Source organism: Canis lupus, chromosome 18 (genome assembly GCF_003254725.2).
Source record: "Canis lupus dingo isolate Sandy chromosome 18, ASM325472v2, whole genome shotgun sequence".
Lineage (NCBI taxonomy): Eukaryota > Metazoa > Chordata > Mammalia > Carnivora > Canidae > Canis > Canis lupus.
This window is the reverse complement of record NC_064260.1, coordinates 8,234,240-8,259,237: the sequence shown is the minus strand read 5'-3', so window position 1 is coordinate 8,259,237 and position 24,998 is coordinate 8,234,240. Positions and strand designations below refer to the sequence as shown.

The 24,998-nt window shown below is 42.2% G+C and overlaps 1 long non-coding RNA gene and 1 other non-coding gene across 4 annotated transcripts in view; both read left to right on the top strand.

Annotated features, from left to right (window-relative positions):
• LOC112661380 (uncharacterized) overlaps positions 1-24,998 on the top strand; it is a 111,938-nt gene that overhangs the window by 14,303 nt on the left and 72,637 nt on the right. The window lies entirely within an intron of this gene.
• Positions 12,691-12,792, top strand: LOC112661542 (U6 spliceosomal RNA). The gene has a single exon (XR_003137774.1). It is a non-coding gene; the product is annotated as a U6 spliceosomal RNA (small nuclear RNA).

Here is a 24,998-nt window from a genome sequence, read left to right as displayed (position 1 = left end):
CAAATGGTAATCGTTCTGCAGTCGAGAAACCCTGATCTAGAGTTACAATTTTAAAGTTTCACCTAATTCCCTTCCTGTGCATGCTCCAAGGGCCTTGGCAAGTGTGCAAAATATTAATAATTCAAGTGACTCTGCCTCCTCAAGTGTCTTGTGCTTCCTGATTCATGGAGGCCCACACCCCACAGAGATACTGACGCAGAAAGAGTACCCCTCGGGCAACACTGTCACCCCCACTCGCGGTCCACTGCGGCCTCTAGACATTTCCCTGCTGGCTTTGTGCTCGAACCAAAAGCAGAGCCGTGGTGACCAGCAACAAAATGAGATGAGCTGGCCCACGCTCAAGTTGTTAGGAGGCAGGAGACTCATGGAGAAGAGTAAGTGAATGAAGAATGAGTTGTTCATTTTAGCAATTCGGTATCAGATAAATCCACGCAATAGAGAATTCCCCTGAAGTAACATTCACAGAAGTGAGATTACCATGCCTTTCTCCCCGAGCAAACAAATATGATGGAGCTTGGTTTTATTTGTTTAATACCGTAGGGGAATGACACACAGTCAATATCCAAAGAGATAAAACAGAATGCTTTCCTAAATCCTACCGCGTATTCCAAACAAGGTCATATTCTCCAAACTTCCCTTTGAAAAGGGAGTGATATGGAGCATTCAAGGAAGGCCGTGCCCCTTCAGGTGGCACTTTCCTTAAGGGCTGAGGGAACTGGGTACAGGACCCCACGTTCTGGAAAATCATCATCATCAACAAATGTTGCTGAGACCCACAAGAGGGAATTTGCCCGAATCAAACGTCCTTAGAAGTGAACTGCTGTTCGCCACGTGATGAGGCCAACTTGCCTGGCTCATCACTTAGGTCCCTGAGCGACTGGGATCATCCAGAAAGGAGAGTCAGTCCGAGATTGTTTTAAGATGAAAGACACCCTCGAGCGGAATATCTTAGACACCCCGATGCCATTTCATCAACTCCAACATGTGAATCACAGTCTCCTCAGGTAGACGGTTATTTTGGAAGCAGAGGCCTCAATCCACTTCCAAATGATTCAGAAATGCCTGGATTTCTTCCCAAGAAGTAACCATTTAGTACTTAGGAAAAACTCAATATATAGGGAGGAAGAGTCAGTTGTAACATCTACCAAAAAGACATATATTGGGGAAAAAAAAAACCACCCTCATTAATACAAACTGAATAAATAGGACCCCCAAATCCTTCGGGACCAAAGTATATTTCCAAATTATTCAGCATAACTTGAGTCTAATCCAATCGGGACACATTACTACAGTGGCAGATCTTCCTCACGCCCCCGAAAAGAATGAAAAATACTCACAAGAGACCAGGTGATGGGTTGTTGTAGTCATTTCTCTCACCTGGATCCCCTCGGGCAATAACTTCCATGTTGGAGCCTTGAGGACATATATGTTTAGCATATAAATTCCACTGGACCCATAAGAGCAGAAATCTTGATGTTAATCCAGCGTTACCTATCCACAAAGACACCCCCACGACCTGTTCCCCAATTGTAACTTCGGAGGGGAAGACGCAGGGAAGGCTGGGGACAGTTTTTTGTGTATCTTTTTTTTTTTTTTTTTTTTTTTTTTTATCAGTGAATTGCTGTGTCCCTCGTGTGCTGGTAGAAAGAGTCCAAAGGTTCTGCGCCTCTGTGGGAGCACCTGCGAGGCACGTCCAGACCCGCACGATGGGAGCGCCCTCGTTCCGGTCACTGTGTACTTTCCTACTTTTGTGCACACTGACGGGTGCGCTCTGGCAGCGGTTCAGCTCAGTTAGTAAATATTTCCAGGTGCCTTGCTCTCATTTTAGGAAGGTCAAGTTTGCAAAGGTGAACGAGCAAGCAGGACCTCTGTAAGCCTTTATCTGCTTGGAAAAGCAAACTGTGAGCACAGTGTTCTGAGTTTAGAACCTCGGGATTCTCCAACTCATCTTCAACTTCCAAAAAAGAACCGATGGCCACAGTCCCTCTTCCTAATGCTCACTCTACTTTAAAGACGGAGTAGAACCATGAAGGAAGGAAGAGCCATTGTAATCACAAGGAAAACAGCTCATTGTATTAGAAGGAAAAACCCTCTTTCCCCGAGAGCAGGGGTCAATTTGGGATCACTTAAGGAATAGGGGCAGAAAGCCAATCATGTGATTTGGCCACCTCCAACATCATGTAACTGTGAAATGAGAAAAGTTAAAATGGTGTTCCCTGTAGAAAAAAAAGAGTTCATCCAGTAAGTTCCCCAAATTTCAAGGAGCTTTTGTTTTATTAGATGCTCTTAGCTTCATGTTAGTCACAGGGAAAAAAAAATGCCCACATACACACGCACGACTAAATGTAGTCAGTTTGCTCAGCTGTTGCTGACGTCACTGCTGCCCACTAGGAATGAGTTACTGTAATAATCCCCCTTTTATTAATCATAGGCTGGAGGAAGCAGAAAGTGGGTGACATCATTAGGCAAAAGACCGGGCTAACTCATGCTCCAATTTACTCAGCTTTATTATAACATTTCTCAAGTGTCATATGAAAGCGATTACCATTTCACACTTTCCCCCTCTGAGCCATCATCCCTAACCTTCAATCCAAACTCCCAGAGAAGAGCTTAGCTTTCAGATGGAGGCATGGAAAGGCCAAATCTCACCAAGGGTCCTTGTTCCGAGAAGGAAGGTCCTCCCCAGAACAGCTTCTTCCTTGGCTTAAGATGGAGGTGGCCTCTAGACCCATTGCATCCCAAATGACTCTTGGTTTACACTGGCCCTGGTGACATCTGACTGGACAGGACAACCCATCGTGAAGAGGACCCGAATGATCTGGGTGGATGCAGCAACCCATGGCCTCCTGGTGACTGAAGGCCCAGGCTCTGCACCCCCAGCGATCTGAATTAGCAAAAGGTCCATCTGAAGACGTGCGGAAAGGTGACGGTGAAGGGAGTTGGTTGGGCAGCTGGACTGCCTGGGTTCGCATTCGTCTTCTACCATGTTTAATGTCCGCAAATGTCCACTGAGTGGCTCAGATCCTGACAAATGAACGCTGGGAATCATGGCACCCCCTTCAGAGGGTTGCTGAGAGGAGTCAGGAGCCGAGCCTACAAAGCACAGACAGCCTGCCTGCTACATAGCAAGTGTTGCTTTCTCCTTTCTCCAGAAAGTTCTGCCCACTGAATTGAACTGTCGGTGTCCTGCTCTGCAAAGCCCTGGAAAGATGGGCAAGCGCACTATGAGAAGCCACCGGGAGAGACAGCTCCCGCCGGCGGGATAGGGCCACACACGATGGTTCTGTCGCTGGCTAGAATGTCACCGCGCAATCCCCAGTGTCCCCACCTGCATCGGCCAGATGCAGAGTTGCTGACAAGCAACAAGGGGATGAAACCAAAAGGAGACTCTGGTTCAAGGATGCTCGGGCGCTCAGCATCAAGCCACTGTTGCTTTTGTAAAGCATTTCGAGCAAGCAAAGTTGTCAGGCTGGTCAGGGGCCCTGGCCCCTCTCCCCCTAACACACATTCTTTGTATGAAATGAGGCAAGTATAGATAAATATAAGAGATGTGAATCCCCTATGAGCATCCTTCCCAGAAATAACCATTGTTAGGATTTTTACATGTACGTGTTTATGTGTGTGTGTTTGGAACATACATATAAATATATGTTCGGGGCTCTTACAGAAGCAATTTTATAGATGTCTTTGCTCCTCCGTTGCTTGCAGGCCCAGCCAGAGGGGTTCTTAAGGAGTCAAAATAAAGCTTAACTTAGGCGTGTGGGAGAGACAGTATGATAGACCCAAGGAGAGGTCTGGGGCCTGTAATACCCGCAGAGCGATGAGAGTGGCTCGCCTGAGGCAGAGTCCAATAATTATCCAGGACGCTTCGGTGCTCAGAGTCACCTTTGCTCAATATTGAGTCGCAGGCGCGCTACTAGGTGAAAGGTTCAGGCTTCCAGAAGGCTGGTCAGGAAGGTCCTGGCAGGCCAGGAATACAACACAGAGCAATTCAAGGATCTCCAAATTGGAAGCTCCCTTTAGGCAACCGAGGATGCCAGGATATCTGCTGCCCCTAACCGGTACCGAGGAGAATAGCACGGACTTTTTCCAGAGCAAGGTAGGGCTCAGGGACCCGGGTGGCCGGGGCAGCCTGTTAGGTGGGAGGTGTGGATGGGGCCACCTGACAAACCCGGGTGTGTGGCCAGTAAGGCAGAGCCAGTGCTGAGGAGGGGGGGACCCCTGGTTTCTAGCAGCCACCGAGGTGGAACCGGGGCAGAGGGGTGACCCAACTCAGGCTGTCCACACTGGGTGTTTGTCAAGAGAGTGACCAGAGGGAACTCTTGCGGGGCGTTCAGGTCCACGTGTCCTTCTTCTGCACAAATTTCTGGGAGACCCAGGAAAAGAATGTGATCACCAGGGATGAGAGATGTTTCCAGCTGAGATCCTGAGGCCCTGGGGAGCATCCCAGGGCCCTGATGGGTAACTGAGCCATCCTGCCTGTGGGGAGAGGCGGAGGCGCCCTCTCCTGGTGCATCTGTACCCAACGTGAAGCCCCGTGAAGCCAGCCTCGAGGGGCACCTTCCTCTCCCTCCTCCAGCAGCTCCCAGTACAAAATTAGGGCTTTTTTAAATGGCATCTATCTTGGTTTTCAAAGTAACACACATTCTGGTAGAAAATGTAGAAAATACAGATGAATATAAAAGTACAAATATCACTTAATCATCTCTCCCAGAAATGATTATTAAAATTATTAACGATTATTAACGATGTTCATTTACACACACATATATACCATGTACCTACCATATATATACGCCATCGATATATACACACCGTGCTTTATATATATACGTAAAACGAAATTGCAGCCATACTGGTAACATAATTTTGTATAATAATTTTCATTTATCATGATATGGTGACTGTTTTCCATGGCCCGAGTCCTTGAAAATATTAATGACTGAAGAGTAATCTATCATCTAGATGTGCTTTTATTTTTAACCCTGTCTACTATTACTGTGCATTGAATTTGTTTCCAAAATTTTACGAATTATAGTACTGCAGATAGATTTTTTTACTCTTTCGAATATATCTCTGATTTTTTAAAATTATTTTTTAAGTTAAATTCCCAGAAGTTGAATTATTGGATCTAAGAGCATGCAATCTTCCTCTATATCACCAAATCGCCCCCCTAAAGAGTTTTACCTCTTTCCATTACAACCGATACCATAGAGGCATGGCTCTTCTCCTGCGTTCTGGCCTGGGTGGTGTTGTCTTTCCCCAGGCCAAATATGATATATGGTTCATGTTAACTTCTGTTTTTTGATTATTAGTTGGGATAAAACATATCATTGTCCATCTGAACAGCTTTCTTCTGAGTAGTTCATATCTTTGCCCATTGTTTATATCTTTTATTTATGAGAACTTGACTCATATAATTTTATATGTTAAATAAAATTTCATTACATATAAATTTATATTATGTATGTATATATTTTAAAATATATCTTACTGTTAACAAGAACTTTTTATATCAAGGACTCTGACCCGTTGTCGGCTACATATTGTTTTAATTTCTCTTGGTTGGTTCTTTGCCCTTTAATTTTGTTTATAGTGTTTCTGACCAAAAAAGAATTTATATTCTTCTGTAGACTGATGTAGAAATCTTGTACTTTACACAGAAGCTTCTTCTCCATCAGGGAATTATTTTTTTTAAGATTATATTTATTTAATCATGAGAGACACAGACAGAGAGAGAGAGGCAGAGACACAGGCAGGGGAGAAACCGACTCCATGCAGGGAGCCTGATGCGGGACTCAATCCCCGGACTCCAGGATCATGCCCTGATCCTCAACCGCTGAGCCACACGGGCATCCCTCCATCACGGAATCAAGTAGATATTCATCTATATAGTTCTCTAAAGGTTTGTTTTTGTTTTGTTTTTTTGTTTTGTTTTGTTTTGTTTTGTTTTTTTACATTTTTGGCAATTCTTTGATCCAAGATATTTGGGCTATATTTTGGCATGCAGAACAAGGAAGAGCTTAACCTCAAAAATTTTTTTCAAAGCTTAATCAGAATCATTTATTGATTCTTCTTTTTTGGAATGCCATTCTTATCACTCAGTGAGTGTGTATAAATATAAACAGTATATACTTCATTCCCCTGATCTATCTGTTGCTGAGCTTTCCATCCCATTCCATTCCATCCCATTCCATTCCATTCCATTCCATTCCATTCCATTCCATTCCATTCCATTCCATTCCATTCCATTCTCTCTCCAATTTTAAAGTTGTTCTTTTAACTTTTATTTTTATTTTTATGCTGTACACTAGACCCCCGGAACTTATTTATCTTATAATTGGAAGTTTGCACCTTTAAAAAAAAAGATTTTATGTATTTATTCATGAGAGACAGAGAGAGAGAGACAGAGACAGAGACACAGGCAGAGACACAGGCAGAGGGAGAAGAAGGCTCCATGCAGGCAACCTGATGTGGGACTTGATCCCAGGTCTCCATGAGCATGCCCTGGGCTGAAGGCAGTGCTAAACCACTGAGCCACTCGGGCTGCCCAGAAGTCTGTACCTTTTAACTATCTTTACCCATTTCACACACTCCACTTCTGATAACCACCAGTCTGCGTTCTCTGTATCTGTGAGTTCATATATTTTAAATTCCACATATATGAGAGATCAAATAGTATTTGTCTTTCTCTGATTTATTTTGCTTTCCATGATGCCTTCGAGGTTCATCCACGTTGTTGCAAATGACAGAAGGTCCTTCTTTATCGTGGCCGAATAATATTCCATTTTATCTCTATACTATATATTTTTTTTTCCCATTTATCAGTCAGTGGGCACTTAGGTTATTTCCATGTCTGGGCTATTGTGAATAATGATGCAATGAACATGGGGGTGCAGACCTCTTTCTGAGACAGTGGTTTTTTTCTTTCCTTTGGATTTATATCCAGAAGCAGGATTACTGGACCGTATGGTCACGCTACTTCTAAGTTTTTGAAGAACCTCCACACTATTTTCCACAGTGTCTGCACCAATTTATATTTCCACCAACAGTGAAGGATGCCCTTTTCTTCACATCTTTGCCAACACTTGTTGCTGTCTTTTGTCAGTTTGATAAAAGCCATTCTAACAGGTGTGAGGTGACATCCCATTGTGGTTTTGATTTGCTCTTCCCTGGTGACTAGTGCTATTGTGCACCTTTTCATGTACCTCTTGGCCATCTGTACTAGTGTTCTTGTGCACTGTTTCATGAACCTGTCTTTGGAAAAATGTCTATACAGCTCTTCTGCCCACTTTTTAATCAGATTGGTTTCTGTTGTTACTGAGTGGTGTGGATTCTTTACTTTTGCTTATTAACCCCTTATGAGATATGCAGTTTGCAGCTATTTCATCTTATTCAGTAGGTTGCCTTTTTCATTTAGTTGATTGTTTTCTGTGCAGTGCAGAAGCTTTTTAGTTTGATGTGGTCCCATTTGTTTATTTTTGCTTCTATTGTCACTGCTTTTGGTGTCCAATCCAAAATTTTATCACCAAGAATGATGTCAAGGAGCTTACATTACCATCTATGTTTTCTTCTAGGAGTTTTATGATTTCAAGTCTTCTATTCAAGTCTTTACTTCATTTTGAGTTGACTTTTTGACCCCTAAGACAGGGAGGGGGTCCAGTTTTCCAGTTTCGCTCTCTTGCATGCAACTGTCCAGTTTTCCCAGCACCATTTATTGAAGAGACTGTTCTTTCCTCATTGTATATCCTTGGATCCTTTGTTGCAAATTAATCGACCACATGTGCATAGGTTTATTTCAGAGCTTTCCATTCTGTTCCACTGGTGGATGTGTCTGTTTTTCTGTACCTTTCTGATTGCTATAGCTTTGTAATTTGTAAGATAACATGGTAATCAGGAAGTGTGATGCCTCTGGCTTCATGCTTCTTTTTTGAGATTGCTTTGGCTATTTGGACTCTTTTGTGGTTCCATTCAAAATAGTAGATGCAGTCTCCTTTTTCCTCTTTCCTACTTATCTGAATACCATTTAGATCGTAGTCTTAGACCTTTAGCTGGAGAGGTATGTGCTGGTGGTTTCTGGAGCCCTGGAGAAGAGCTAAAACCATGAGCAGGAGCTGTCAACACAACCCTGTGGCCACTGCCCCTCTGCCAACTTGGGAGCACATCCCTTTCTCTCAGAGAAATACCCTTTAGATTTTTGTTACATGGCTTTAGAATTAAGGGTATTAGAAAGATGCCACGCATGGGGCTGGCTGCTTGCCCCTTGCTGGTCCCTTCTCCTATAATATCTCAGGCATAGTCTGTGATCCTCTTTTGACTGATTTAAAAATAGGCCCCATCGTGAGGCAGTCTGCTGAGCGTCCAACTCTTGGTCGAGGTCATGAGATCTAGTTCCACATCAGGCTTCATCCTCAGCGGGGAGGCTGCTTGTGTTTCTCTCTTCCTCTGCCCCTCCCCACCCTGTTTACACTCTCCCTTTCTAAAATAAATAAAATAAATCTTTAAGAAAAATAGGCTTGTTTGCAGGTCACTTCTTGCCACCCCACTTAGGCTAACTAACCCCCCATCCCAATTGACCTAAATTTGTCACTACGCCTGAATTATTGCAATAACCTCCTAGCAAATATCCCTAGTTCCATCCTTTCCTCTATAGAATGATCAGAACTCAACACTCAAAATGACTCTTTAAAAAATATAAGTCAGATGAGATCTCTCCCCTACTCATACCATTCCATGGCTTCTTAACACAAAGTTCTTACTGTGGCCAAAAGGAGCTACGTGATCCACCTATGCCCCTGACCACATCTTCTCTGTTATCTTTGCACTTATAGTCCGCCCATATAGGCCCCTTTGCGATCCTTCCAATATACTAGGCCCACACCTGCCCCAGAGCCTTTGCACTTACTACTCCTGCTGCTAGGAATTTCCTCATTTTTTCCACCAGACAGCTTCTTGGCTCACTTCCTGACTCTCTTCTCAGTTGTCTCCAGTTCAATAAGGCCTTTATTTTTCTTTTAATTTAAATTCAATTAGCCAACATGTAGTACATCATTAGTTTCAGATAATTTATCAGTTGCCTTTAACACCCAGTGCTCATCACATCACATGCCCTCCTTCATGCCCATCACCAAATTACCCCATCCCTCCACCTATTTCTCCTCCAACAATCCTTAGTTTATTTCCTATTGTTAAGACTCTCTCTTGTTTTCTTTCCCTCTCTGATAACTTCCCTCCTTTCCCCTATGATCTTCTACACTGTTTCTTATATTCCACATGAGTGAAACCACATGCTAATTATCTTTCTCAAACTGCCTTATTTCTCTCAGCATAATACTCTCAAGTTCCATCCACATTGGTAAATAAACTGTAAGTATTCATCTTTTCTGGTGACTGAGTAATATTCCATTGTATATATACACAACATCTTCTTTATCCATTCATCTGTGGATGGACATCTCAGGTCCTTCCACAGTTTGGCTATTGTGCACATTGCTACTGTGACCATCGGGGTGTACATGTCCCTTCACATCACTATGTTTGTATCTTTGGGGTAAATACCTAGTAGTGCAATTGTTGGATTGTAAGGTAGCTCTTTTTAACTTCTTGAGGAAGCTCCATACTGTTCCCCAGAGTGGCTGCACCACTTTGCCTTCCTACAATAGTGTAAGAAGGTTCCCCTTTCTCTGTATCCTCACCAACATTTGTTGTTTCCTGTCTTGTTAATTTTAGTCATTCTGACTGGTGTGAGGTGGTATCTCATTGTGGTTTTGATTTGCGTTTCCCTGATGGTAAGTGATGTGGAGCATTTTCTCATGTGTCTGTTGGCCATTTGTGTCTTCTTTGGAGAAATGTCTGTTCATATCTTCTGCCATTTCTTGACTGGATTATTAGCTTTTTTGGGTGTCGAGTTTGATGAGTTCTTTATAGATCTTGGATACTAGACTTTTTTCTGATATGTCATTTGCAAATATCTTCTCCCATTCTGTATGTTGCCTTTTAGTTTTGTTGATTGTTTCTTTTGCTGTGCAGAAGCTTTATATCTCAATGAAGTCCCAATAGTTCATTTTTGCTTTTATTTCCTTTGCTTTGGAGACACTTCTAGCAAGAAGTTACTGTGGCCAAGGTTGAAGAGACTGTTGCCTGTTCTCCTCTAGAATTTTGATGGATTTTTGTCTCACATTTAGGTCTTTCATCCATTTTGAGTTTATCTTTGTGTATGGTGTTAGAAAATGGTACAGTTTCATTCTTCTGCATGTGGCTGTCCAATTCCTCAGCACCATTTATTGAAAGGATTAACATCCTTTTCCTGTTGGATATTCTTTCCTGCTTTGTCAAAGATTGGTTGACCATAGAGTTGAGGGCCATTTCTGGGTTCTCTAGGCTGTTCCATTGATCTATGTGTCTGTTTTTGTGCCAGTACTACACTGTCTTGATGATTATAGCTTTGTACTATAGCTTGAAGTCTGAGGTTGTGAGGCCACCAGATTTGATTTTCGTTTTCAACCTCCTTCTGACTATTTGGGCTCTTTCCTGGTCCCATACAAATTTTAGGACTTTTTGTTCAGCCCTGTGAAAAATGTCAATGATATTTTGATAGGGTTTGCGTTGACAATAAAGCCTTTCTTGGCTGCTTATTAAAATAGCAATTGACTCTACCCTAATGGAGTGGAGTCCACTCCCTAATACCCAGCCTGTTTTTTTTTTTTTCATTCTGCTTATGACCTTTTCAGATATTTCTTTGCTGTCTACCTGACAATATAAGAATAAGGCTAGGGACACTGTTTTGTTAACAGCTAAATCTCAGAACCTAAGATTGTCCTTATACTTAGTAGCTCCTCGATAAATATTTGTGGGCTGATGAGGGAATCCTAAGCACAGGTGGAAAGATTATCTGTAAATATTAGGGAGAAAAAACAAAGTGTGGGCATAGAGAGATGTGGTTATAACTGACAGAGTAGGGAATTAAGAGAATTCTTATTAATCATAATTGATTTTGCAGTGAAAAGGGAAGGCCAGTGCATCTGCTGAGAGTGATGAACCTTTAGGTGGTGGAGGCAGTAAGTGGCAGGTTTGGGGAACCAGTTGAAATTTTGTAATGGTGGCCAAAGGAGGTAGGAGGCAGAGCTAATTCAGAGCTAATTCAGAACAGCTTCAGGCATTCTTAAGGATCCTTGAGGTTGAACACACTAAAGTTTCAAGGGGCACTAACCACATAGCTGTTCTGTCTAATCCATCAGTGTCCTTCACCACAAGGTGTAGAAGAGAAAAAGTAAATTGTTTAAAGCATTGCTGTCCAGTAGCACCCTGTGATGATGAAAATGTTCCATCATTGGTGCTGCGCGATAGTCATTGCAGCCCACGTGTGCCTGTCCTGACTGGCTACCACATTGGGCAGCACATGTGGAGGGATCTAGACTCAGGTTCTGGTGGGGCAGGAAGCCAGGAAAGGGCAGCAAAGAGTGGAGCTAAAAGGAAATGTCAATAAGGAGGTGGTAGGTGACTTCGGGGATCTGGACGTGGCAAAAAGAAGTGAAGCCAGAAAGCAACTGATCGTTTGTGGAAAACATAATTATCCAGGAATCAGCGGCATTGGTGATGTGAAATGGTGTGTTTGGAGCCAGAGAGAGTTGACAGGAAGTGTTTCTCAGAGAACGGAATATCGAAGTTCAAGATTTCAGAAGACGAACAGTTCTAAACAGTGAAAAAGTACAAGATGTGGCCATGGGGATAGATTTCTTATGTGGAGCAAGAATGAAAAATCCTTGGTGTTAAGGAATTCAAAGATCTGTAGGAGAGGATAGGATGAATTAAAAAACTGAGGTGGGGTTAGGCACAGAACATGTGCAACTGGATACCCAATGCCTTCAAGCTGATTTTATACGAAAGTGAAAATGTAATAAAGGTGATGCCATTGTTAGTTATTATTTGTCAAACACCTCTGCTGGGCTTGGGTCAATATGCTTGATAAATGTGTGATCTCCTTCAACCCTTTGAATGGCCTGCTCAAGTAGGTTTTCATATCATTGCTATTTACAAATGAAGCCACCGAGGCTCTGAAACACAAAATAACTTGTCCAAGGATGTGCTCTGGTGGAGCCAGGATTTTAATCCCACTAAAGTCCATGCATGTTATCTCTAAACTCAATTGCCTTCTTACTCAGAGCAGCAGTGGGTAGCAATAAGAATCCTGAGTGGCTCCTACCCACTCCCAGGTTCTGAAGGATCTGGGAGTGACAGGAAAGTAGGCCTGCTTGAGTGGAAGGAGAATGTCCACAGAAGACTCAATGTCAGCATCTAGATGGTGTAGTAAGCTTTTAGGGTGAAAACAGAGTGATTGGTAGCTTACCCACAGTGGAGCAAAGTGAGTGGGTATAGTGTAAAGAGGAGGTGTGGAAGCATAGAGCCCTTTGGAAGGGATTACTGGGAAGGACAATTCTCTGAAGGCCTTGATTTGGGATGGAGAGAAAGGCTGACAAACATTAATTGACCTTAAACTTTCATACTTAAAATACAGTATATGTGGTATCTCTATATTCATTTCTCATGACATGAGAAAACTTTTAAGTGTAGTGATTACCTGTATTAACAGATATTAGAAGGGAACTAACAAATACCTACCATTTTCTTCAACGTGGATGGAACTGGAGGATATTATGCTGAGTGAAATAAGTCAATCAGAGAAAGACAATCGTGCTCGCTTCGGCAGCACATATACTAAAATTGGAACGATACAGAGAAGATTAGTATGGCCCCTGCGCAAGGATGACAGAGAAAGACAATCATCATGTGGCTTCACTTATATGTGGAATATAAGAAATAGTGAAAGGGATTACAAGGGAAAGGAGGGAAACTGAGTGGGGAAAAATTAGAAAAGAAGACAAACCATGATAGACTCCTAACTCTGAGAAACAAACGAAGGGTTACAGAGGGGGAGGTAGGTAGGGGGATGGGGTGACTGGGTGATGGGCACTAAGGAAGGCACTTGATGGGATGAGCACTGGATATTATACTATATGTCAGCAAATTGAATTTAAATTAAAAAATTAATTAAAAAAATAAAGGAATTAATGATGAAAAAAATTAATTTATGAGTCCCTGGTTTGCATAATAGAATTCAACTGGTTTTTGCTGTACCTACTTTCATGAGGATATTACACAAGGTAGAAATTTCCAGAAACATTGGAATAAGAGTGGGAATGAGTCTTAATCTACATACATTTGTGGTCAGGATAGGTAACTTACTTTGTTTTTCTATAATTGCATTGAATTTCTACCATGAGCCTTTAGTTTGCCAAATGCCAGTGAATGAACCTCACTCAATTTGGCATCTCCCAATTGTCCCTTGAACCTAAATTCTGAGATGGTGGAGAGTAGTGAGGGGTAGGAGAGGTCAACTAGTTTCCCAGTCTCATGGGCTGGAATGCATGGAGGGATCATCATCTATTTCACCTGCGTCCTCCTCAGATGTCTTGGTCTAGGCAGGTCATGGCTAAATTGTTCCTTATTCTTAAAAAAAAAAAAAAAAAAGAAGGAGAGAGAAGGGGGATGGAAGGACAGAGAGAGAGAGGGAGAGGGAGAGAGAATGTCAGGCAGACTCCCCAGGGAGCCCGGAACCTGATGTGGAGCTTGATTTCATGATCCTGAGCTCACGACCTTAGCCAAAATCAAGAGTCAGGCACTTAACTGACTGAGCCACCCAGGCACCCCTCACTTGCTCCTCATTCTTAATTTGTGACATCTTAATTATTTTGCAAATTATGTCAGTATAACAAAGCAAGAAATATAAATAATGGGAAAGTCTCAGGGAAATAAAAGCGAGTTACATTTATGTCTTGGTAAATAGTATGAGTTTGCTACAGGTACAATTTTTCAGTGCAAAAATTCATGTGCAAGGCTCATTCCATTTCTTTAGTTCTCAAATCAACACACATCAATGGCAAATCAAATCTTCATTATGATTTTTTGCCTTCCCCTCATTCTAATGTTTCCTGGGTCTTAGTCAAAGGAAAACCCCTCTATTCCGAGGTTCCCAGCTGGCTGGTGCTGGGGCCATAAGGTCCCAAAAGGTCTGACACGTTGCTACTCTCTCAGGGCACCTTCCAGCCTCCTGCAAGTCTCCACTGCTCCTCAAGTGGGTGCCCACTTCCATCCACCTCTCCTTCTCTGCCCTGGGCCATGTCCACTCTTCCCTTCCTATTCCAGAGAGCCACCGTTGCCTTTCTCAAGTTTAGCAGGAGTCTGCCCCGCAGAAACACCCAGGACAAAGATACACAAAAGACCTGGCTTTCTTCTTCTCTTTTGGGGAAAAGAGAATGCTAGGGAGGACAAACTCAAACCAGCATTAAACCAGACTGTATTCACCATTACATACCTGATGAACCCTGACTCTATGAATTCACATACTAGTATGAGAGTTCAGCCTGGTAACTAAATAAATATCCAGAAGTTAGTATACTATTCATAATAAAAAAATGGATAATACCTAGAAATCATTTTAGAAGGTAGATACTTCTTCACCCTCCATTTTATAGATGAAAAAAAAACCCCACAGTAATAAAGTGAGTGGTCTAAATTTACACAAGTACACAGTGGCAGAGCTAAGCTACAAATTCAAGTCTATCTAGATCCAAAATTTATGCACCCAATCACTATGATACATTGGTTTAAAAATCAATACATACACATATATGTACACCTCCTGCATTCGTTGAGCATTTATTATATGCCAGGCACCTTGCTAAACAATCTGCAGACATTATCTCTTAATCCTCTAATATCTACTGATAGAGGACTTATTCATTCCAGTCACACAGAAATCAGGCAAAGAACTTGACAAATTCATTTCTCACTTATTCTTGAGCAGTTATCTGGCTTGTTCCCAGAATGACATTAAAATCATTCTTACAAATACTACCAAATAGCATCCTCTATGTAGAACATTCCAGTGCACTGGTGTCCATCCCTGACCACTTCCTCCCCAGGCCTCTCTTGTCCCCTGGCCATTTGACACTCTGGTCCCAAGATCCCCACTCACTGAGTACTCCTTCCAAGTCTCTCCCTCAGGCTACCTTGGCCTTGGCATCAGCTCTTCTCTGTCTACACTCAAGACTTTCTTTGAGTGCATGTATCCACTCTGGCTTCAACCAATATGTGGGTGATCCCTAAAGCTCTCTCGGGCCCAGCCTTTTCTCTGAGCTTCAAGCTTATTAAGTCAACCATCTCTTGATCTTACTCATTCTGATATCCTTTGGGCACCTTCAACTCAACATGTAAAAAGTGAACGTATCTTCTTCCGGGCAAAACCTGCTCCTACTTCTGCATTTCTGATCTTGGTTGTTGCCATCCAATCACTGAGAGTTACCCCTTGACTATTTTCTTTTCCTCACAACTAAATACACTCAATAACCACATCATACTCATTTACCTTCTAAATATTTCTCTGATCTAATCCCATTGTTCCAGTAAAAAAAAAAAAAAAAAAACCTGGGAGGGTAATAAAGCAAGACATCAAGACATTGCGGGTTAGGACCATAGCCCAGATTCCAGTAAAATGAAATCCCTCAACAAATGTTAGTTATTATTTTTACTAATACATAAACAATAACAACCACCACCACCACAACAGAAGCAAACTGTGCCACCACAGCCTTTGACTGCTAATTAATCAGATGTTGGCACTTTGGGATTAATGCTTCCATTGTTTTCATCTTTCTTTCTTTCATATTTTTTCCATATCTCTGCTCTGTGTTTTGAGAGACATCTTCAACTTTACCTTCCAGCCCTTCCTTTATTTCTGTTTCAACTTATATTTTTAATCTGTAAAAGCTTTTGTATTGTCTCTGTTTTTTTTTATGTCCTTGGGTTAATTTCTTCTAAAATAGTTCTAAGGGCACTTTTGAAAAGTGCCCTTAGAAAAGACACTTTCTGTTCTGGGCCCTTAATTTATTTTCTCCACCAGTATTTTTTCTATTTGTCTTTTGTAACTTTGGTTTTCCTCATGCCTGGTGATCCTGGGTTGTCTCCTCAATAGCAAAGAGGAAGGGCATTAACTACCACAGCTAGCATGTTAGTTACCAGGCTCAAACAAGTACCCTTTGCTGTAGTTGAGGTAGGTCTGCCTATCCCCAAAGCCTAACTCTTGACGGTGGGAGACACGAGCACATGATTTCGTTTGCTTTAGTTCCCTATGTCTTATGCCCTAGTGTCTAGAACAATGCCTGGAGCATACCAGTGACTTTAAAAGTCAGAACCCATCATTATCAAAGGCCTTTCTTGTTGGAGTTGACAAGATTATGAGTGAAATCTAGAGAAAACTCTAATTCAACATAGGCACTAACCTCGCCTTAGGAAAGAGAAGAGGAATTTAAGCATGATTGACTCGTTAAGCAACTTCCTTTTCTCTTTCATTTTTCTTATATAAACTTCCTAAAATTAAATCAAAATAGAAAGAGGTAATACTAATCTGATAACTAATGCCCTCTTCCATTGTACTACTGAGATTCTGAGACACACCACTTAATCTAGCTAAATCCTGGTTTCTCTAAATATAGAGACCATGAATCTCATTAACTGTTAGTTTCCTAGGGCCTTTTGGGAATTTAAGTCAATATCTTATAAAGTCACTTCAATCAATCGCCTTGGAAACAATACATTTTATACAAATATCTGTCACCAGCTTTCATTCATAATCCTACCATAACACATAATTGTCCTGTAGCATTTTTCTACAAGCCAGTCTTCAAAATGTGTGCTATAACACATTTTATTAACTTACACATATCACACAATGCCTTTCTGGTTTATCACATATGAGTGAAAACTTGATCGAATCCAGTTATTTAGCAGTACTCTCTTAATCTTAACCTTTCTATTGATCTCTCTCTCTGTGGCCTTCACATGTTTGCTTCCAGAAAAGTCTGCAGTCAGCTTGATTTTTTTTGTTGCTGTCAAAGTTAGTTTGTTACTATCCTCTTATTTTCTTCATAGATGCTTATAGGCCCTGTTTTTTTTTATTCTTTGTAATTCAAACATTCATCATGATAGAGTCACAGGTGCTTCTTTTTATTAACATTCCCTGAAACTGAGTTAGCTGTTTTCAATCTGTACATTGTAATGTTTCTTCCAGTTCAAGAAAGTTTTCTTTGGTTTATGTATACAATGGAATATTACTCAGCTATTAGAAATGACAAATACCCACCATTTGCTTCAACGTGGATGGAACTGGAGGGTATTATGCTGAGTGAAGTAAGTCAGTCGGAGAAGGACAAACATTGTATGTTCTCATTCATTTGGGGAATATAAATAATAGTGAAAAGGAATATAAGGGAAGGGAGAAGAAATGTATGGGAAATATCAGAAAGGGAGACAGAACGTAAAGACTCCTAACTCTGGGAAACGAACTAGGGGTGGTAGAAGGGGAGGAGGGCGGGGGGTGGGAGTGAATGGGTGACGGCACTGGGGGTTATTCTGTATGTTAGTAAATTGAACACCAATAAAAAATAAATTTAAAATAAAAAAAAAAAAGAAAGTTTTCTTATAATGGGTCTGTTTTCCTCTCCAGGAACATCTATCATTCCTACCTTGGCTTTGCATTTTAGGAATGCCATATCTTTTCTCTTCATGTTCATCTTTTGATATGTTTCTTCTTTCTGGAAGGGTCACTGAAGTGTGTCGTTCTCATCAATGTCAAATTTCATTCAATATGAAATTTGTTCTTTATAGCCTCTGGTAAAGATTTTAACTCTACTCTGGCAAATTTAGTTCCTTTACAATCCTTTCTCATCTCATTTAGCTCTTTCTTCATTCTTTATTTCTTTCTAAATTCCATTGACCTTTATCACATCTTTTTAGGTCACTTTTTCTTAGACTGCTCTAGGATACCAAATTTCTGAATAATTGTAATAGTAAATAATTGTAGGAAGAATACTTTTCCGCTGAACGTTCCACATTATGAGTACTCTGTTTTCAACTAAGTCCTTACGTTGGTCTTTTTTTTTTCTTTTTTTTTTTTTCCCTCTTCATCTTCACTTGCAAAGAGAGCTATTCCTATTTGGTGTTTGCAATTATATAGGGTATGTGGATTCCTTGGGTCTGTTCTCTGACTTTTGTGATGGGTTAAATATTCTGAAAGGAGGTTTGTTAGTAAGTCCTAGAATCTGACATGTGTTCTTCTGAAGATGTCTGATTCTGTGATACTTTGTACCAATGGTGTATATGAAAACCTACAATTCCCAAGGCACTTTTATAGAGGTAATTCCATTTTTACCTCTGCAGGAGGGCTTTACCAAGGGGATGATATTTCTAGGGCTTCACCAAGGGATTGATGGTTCCAGTGTCAGTATCTGTCCCCTTGTTTTCTGGAAGTGACTGTCCCACAATTGATGCAGAAAGGTTAAAGGGATAGAAAAAAAAAAAAGGGTAATATGAGAAAAGGGTCATATGTTAGCCCCATTGGAAAGGCCCACCTCTGCAGTGAAAGGGGATGTTTGGTTGACTAGCCAGGAGTCAAAACTTGAGGAGGATAACATAATGTCCTTTCTTCTGTATGATGAAAAGTGCTGTTTTATTTCCTGGGTCAATGAATAGTTTGCCCAAGTGGGCCCCAATGAAATGACAGTTAATGAAATCTCCCAGATCCTTGATTTGGTGGTCAGTAGTGAAGGTAACCAAAAGGTGAATCAAGAGTATGGTTTCCCTGTGAAACAACAAATCAATTCGACTGTGTTCCTATTTTCCATCAGTAAAGTGATTCCAAGGAAAGGCAGATCTTTTTGCAAGGCTTTCACAGTGCATTTTGGCTGACCAATTTCCTCCCTTCAGTATTATAATAAGATTATTCTATTATACAAGAAGATTTTGGACAAGAACAAAGGCTTCTCTAGTCTTTACCTTTCTCTCTGCCTCATGTACATCTTTCCAGCCTGTACTCATGCCCATGCCATAACCTGTTAATCAGCCTGTTCCTATTCAACATGACATCACAACATAGTTGTTATTACTGATCACAGTTTATCAAATACGCAAGAAAGATAATTTGTCTGATTAGTAGTGGTTTAAAACATGGTAGCACATAAAATACCGCATAGGACCCTAAGTGCATTGATTATGAGGGCTACTCTTAACAATCACAATAATTAAAGTTTCTGTGTTCATAACCAACCCAAGACACAGTCTTCTGAGCAGGAGGCATCTCAAGAGTTTGTAAACTTGCCACGGAGCCACAGGGTCTTCATGAGTCATGGCTTCTGCTACAGCCGGGAGCTGCCAACATGCAGCTCTTCCCCACACTTTTCCACAGGAACTGGGGGTGCCTCTGCATTTGGAAAGCTACCTCGTACCCTGTCCACACTCAATAAACACTGCTCAATAATGACAATGGGAATGTGTGTTCCATCTCACTTTTCTCCTGAATGTTTCTATTTAGGGAGGCCCAAATGTTTTCCCAAGTAATTTATTCCATTGCTTGATTGGCTGCACAGTCAAAAAAATGTTCCTACTGCCTCCTTTGAATGTTTCCATTTTCTTTTCGAGCGCCAGCCTGGTGCTTGTCCTGTGCACGTATACTCCCTGAACTGTGAGGCTGGTTTGGAAGTCATGCTGGGAGGATCCTGCTTCAAATGTCTTCTTTCCAGGTCACCAGATCCAAAAATATATTCCTGGATTCTAGGTAGAAGCTGATTTTGCTCTGCATCTATTCATCACTAGGAAATATTTTTTCCACTTATTTTTTTTTTTTTCTAAATCTTTGAAACAATGCTGAGTCAGAGGACCATGGATCCAGAGGGCTGGATCCAGAGACTGCCTGACTCTGTGGTTGCATGGTGGCTACCATCCCCACAGGGTCTGCAAGATATTTAGCTGGCTCTCCAAAGCCGACCTTCTTCCCAAAGAATTCTCTTCAGAGGTTCCCGGTGCAATGGCATATGTTTGTGCATGTGAGCCCGCCTAGAGGAGCGCAAGTGTGCGTGTCCTTGGATGTGAGTAAGTGCAGTATACAGGCAGTTCGTGTTTTAGGGAGGCACGAAAATGCCAATCAGTTAGGATCTATTTTATCCAGCAGTTCCTGTGCTTATTTCACCAGTGCTGATTCCTGCTCTAACAGCTGTGTGTAGGATCAGCCATATGAGATGTCGGAGCCAAAAGCCCTCCCTCTCTAGAGTAACTACCCTCGCGGCAGGTAATAGAGGCTAGGAGGAGTTCACTTCTTTTCACTTTAGGAATTGTCAAGTAACCCAACCTCTCAACATGGCCACATTGCTGATGTTGCTATTGGTGCACACTAGGGAACAGTCTACCGAGTGTTCCATGGAGACTCCTAAGCTAGTGAACCAGGGTCGGAAAAGTAATGTATTTTCTCTGAAACCACATCTTGAGATTCCAGTAATGAATACCTAAGACAACGCATGGAATGTGGCTGAAGCTTATGTTCTTTCCAAGGTCTGTACCACAGAGGCTGTCATTTGAGTTTTATGCCAACCTCTCCCCCTCACCAGTCCTGCCTTGAGGTGACCACAGGGGTGGGGGAGTGGGCCATGTCATTGCCTTAGGTCTGTAGATGACTAAACCCGGCTTCAGGAGGCTTCCATGAATTACCCAAGGTCACACAGCTATTAAGTAAAAGAGCAGAAAGTGATAAGCAAGCCTTCTAATTCCAAGCACAGGAATCTTCCTAGACAGCCTTCAGAAAGCAGAGAGAACAGTGGAGAAGGACTGAGCCTCTGATGATGGCCTGCTCTGACAGTGGACCTCAGGTTTATGAATACATGTAGTCATGCTGTTCCTTTAAAGTGGCATAATGGACAGGCCTGGGCTTCAGAGTCAGATCCAAGCTCCAACCTAGCTCTGCCGATGACTGGGCCAAACCATGGTCACATAACTCAACGGGGCTGAACCTCGCCCTCTCCACCTACAGCACATGACTCCTTCCAGCCAGCAGGAAGATGAGAGGAGCCACAGGGAGACACAGAGCCAGGCCCTGACACTTGGAAGCCTCAGGGACTAAGTCTCTCTCTTTTCTCCTTTAATCCAAGAAAGAAAGTAACTAAAAGCTCTTATGAACTGAATAATAATAATAGTAATCAAATGTCCCTTAACAGGAGAAGCACTGAAAAAACACTCTAACTGGCCAAGCAGCCTTGGAGACCTACCTCAGTCCCAAGAAGTGGCTGCATAACTCAGGAGGGAGGAGGTCACTGTGGACGGATGCCTGCCTTTCCCACTGATTTTGCTCCAGGACCCAGAGGAGCTCATTCCCCCTGCAACTGAAGGAGACCTAGCAGGGTCTCTTTTAGGGGGAACATAAAGCAAAAGATCAGAGAGAGAGTAAAGGAAAATTTGGGGTCCACCCCTAATATATGTTTACCTCAACGAGGAGTGAGTGCATTTTTAGTCAGATTCCTGCTTCCAATTTGCTTGCAACTTTATTTTAAAAAAACTTTTTTCCAGTTTTGTTGAGAAATAATTGACAAAAAAAAATATCACTGTATATGTGTAAGGCATATGACGTGATGGTTTGATTTACGTTCATTGTGAAATGATCACCGTAATAGGTTCAGCTAATCAGCCTTTATTCCTTTGCTCCAATTTTAACTTGTGTTATTCTGTAATCATTTATACACCTTTAAAAGATTTCTGAAATTCCTTTAGAAAATGTAGGCATGGGGCACCTGGGTGGCTCAGTGGGTTGAGCGTCTACCTTCAGCTCAGGTCACGATCGCCGTCCTGGGATCAAGCCCCACTCAGCCTCCCTGCTCGGTGGGGAGCCTGCTTCTCCCGCTCCTCCCCTGTTCATGCTCTCTGTTGCTATCTTTGTCTCTTTCTCAACTAAATAAATAAAATATTTTAAAACTGCAGGCAGTTTTAACTAAAGAAAAATAGGAAGGCAAAGAAACAACTTAGATTTTAAAAATTGTTTCTATCCTTCATGCTTGCCAGCTTTCGGCCTGTTTGATTCTGTGAACTTTTAAGCTTCTCCTATCTTTCAGGGCTATTGTGGTATGTCGCACAAAGTTTCATTTAAGTAAGAGCTTGCCTTTAGGTTTTAGTATCATTCCTGCTTGGGACCTTTACTATAGCAGGTGTGGTGGTCATCCTTGGCTAGTTGGCTCCATGCCCTTCCCTAACCCCGTTTGCCTTCAGCCACCTCCTCAGTTAAGGCTGCAAGAATCAATAACATGCTTTTCCAGCTTTCTTTGCAGCTACCGGTGTCCATATGACTCAATTCTGGCCAATAAAGCCTATCCTTTCCTGATAAAGGGAGTGATTTCCTTTACCTCTGGTCTTGAGCACAGATGAGATGATTAGGGCTGGAGCGGCCGTCCAGTGACACTGAGGCAATGAGCCATCATGCTGAGAATGGGAGAGCAAAAAGATAAAAAGGCTCTGTCTCCAGAGGCATTAGCCGAAAAATACAAGCTTACGTTTGGTTAAGTCCCTATTAGTCAGAGTTTCTATTAGCTGAAGCCACAAACTTTCTCTAAATTGATATATATATATATAATATTTATATATTTTAAGTATATATTTATAAAATATGATGTAATTAAATATAATTATATATTATTATACACATATATATCTGCTGAAATGTTCTGACTAGCACATAATAGAAAACAGCTTAATTGTTCCATATGATGTGAATCTGTAGACTAAATTCTCATCTGAAGTCAAACCCATTTGCCTAGTGACACAAGGCTACTTGTGGGTGATGCTCTGCAAGAGAGCACACCTAAATCTGTAGCAATAACAGGAAGGCAGACACCAGAAATTCCACATCAGCGCGATCCTCTCAAACATAATGTTTAACGGCATGTGAGTAATTATCCCCAAATCTAGAAAGAATCTTGAGCAGATGAGGTTAAAATATCAGGAAAGGTTGCTGACAGAAACTCGCATTACACTGAGGATGAATAGCTTTGGCTCCCAAAGCAACCTCTATAAAATTTCCCCTCCCCAATGTAGAAATGCGTTCTCATTTTCATCACTAACAGTCTCAAGGCCGCAATACATGGGCGGTGTAAGTGATTTGGAAAACCGATTTTACCCAAACTGCTCCTGGTTGAGCCAGGCTGGCTGATTGGTGTATCCATCAATTGCTCAGTCCCCTTGTCACCCCCTCTGTACCCCTGATCGTCGTGTGCTTTCTCCTGCTCACACTGCCCTGACTGAATTTTGGGATCCATTTCCCAGTTGACATCCACCTCCACCTGTTGCTCTGACTGTTGAGAACATCCTGATTCACCCTCTGGTGTTTGGAATCTCAGCGCTCTTATACTTTATGAATGCAGTTGTTCTTCTAGAATGTCTGGCTCTTCCAACTCTACATTGCAGCCCCAGTTCAGGGGGACTAGGGTGAGAAGGAACCCCAGCTTCATGCCAACAGAGAAGCCCCATTTTCCTCTCCATCACCAGTAGCAGGAGGATCTCAGACTGGGATAATGAAGCCTGAGATTAAAGGACAGAGTGGGAGGCACATAACATGTCTCCTGGCCATGAATTATGTTATCTGAGTGACCATTCCCACAAAAGAAGGGCAGCCAGCCTCACATTGGTCATAGACAAAACACCATCTTGAATTGACGAGGTCCCCTGAAAATGGCAAGAGGGGTAATAGCTGGTAAATTCTGGATTTTTTTGGAAGGAAATCATGCAACATAAGGGCAGCAAAAACTGAGTGTCTGAAGTTTTACAACTTGATCGTGATGAGTTCTAGAAGCCACGTGGCACCCTTCTTCCCTCCCACCACCATCACCCTTAGTAAGGCATAAGCAGTAATGATGGAGGTTCCCCATCATCTGTCTCATGGAGTGCCATGCTGCTTATTAGTTATTCGGAGGGATCAGGATTCAAATAAATTCAGAAGGGTTAAGAGACGCTGCTTGTGGAATTTAGCGTGCTCCCAAGTGCTTTAAGCAAACTGGGAATAGGTTCCAAAGAGGAAAAATTTCAAACTACGAAATAAGGAGGGTGGTCTCTACCCATCAGAATTGTGTTATGGTGATATTTGTCATCTAGGGTACTTGCGGGGCCTTCAGACCACTCTGAAAATGTGTTGTGTGCATGTCTACACCGCACATCGCCTAAGCAACCCCCACCGGCCATCACTTTCACCCCCCTGGTTCACACCCTCCTCGTGCTCCTGGGCACATCTGGGCTGAGCACAGATGATGACTGGTCCAGGCTAACTACGATCGTTCCTCTCTGTGAATGTCACCGTGTGAGGATGTGATACTGCTGGTAGTCATCTTGTGAGCCCGAAGACAAGATGTGTGCAGGCCAGCTGACCTCACTGAGCTACCAAGTGAATGTCGCTGGAATTACCCTGTGGCCAGACTTCCTGTTAGGTAAGGTCATCACCCAGGCCTTTATTTATTAAGCTATTTTTAGCTAGGTCTTCTGGTTCTCACACTCACAGCAGAACGTATCCTAGGTGCTACAAAAGTCATCCGTAGGGGCAGAGAATCTTGAGGTTGGGTGGTTGGATGGGAGAAGGAGGAACTTACAGACCTGCAGAGAAGTTGTAGCTGGCACAAGTTACAGAAGCCACACTTGCTGCCGGGACCACTGTGTGTTTTCCACTCTGCGGCACTGCCACGTGGGGCCTGGCTGGTCAGGGTCAAGACCTTTGGCATTCCCTTTCATTTGAACGATTTTCCTTTAGTACAAATTTGATGTTATTTTCCGTAAAATATTTAGCTTGCCCAACCACGTAACAGGGAAACCTTCAGCTAGAGGGTTAGAAACTAGATGCAACCTTGTAGTGTATCGCCTACAACTATGAATCATGCCAATGTCAGGAAGCTGAGAAAAAGGATAAACAACGGGCCCGCGGCCGCCTGATAGGTCAACAATATATGGCAAGGAGAGACGTGCCCAACAATTACAATCAAGCCATAAATACATATTCTATACTTAACCCCGCGAGCTGAAAGCTGTTTGATTTTCATTATTGATGTTTGCACACCCTCGAGGTCTTACACGCTAAATCCTTTATCTTGTAC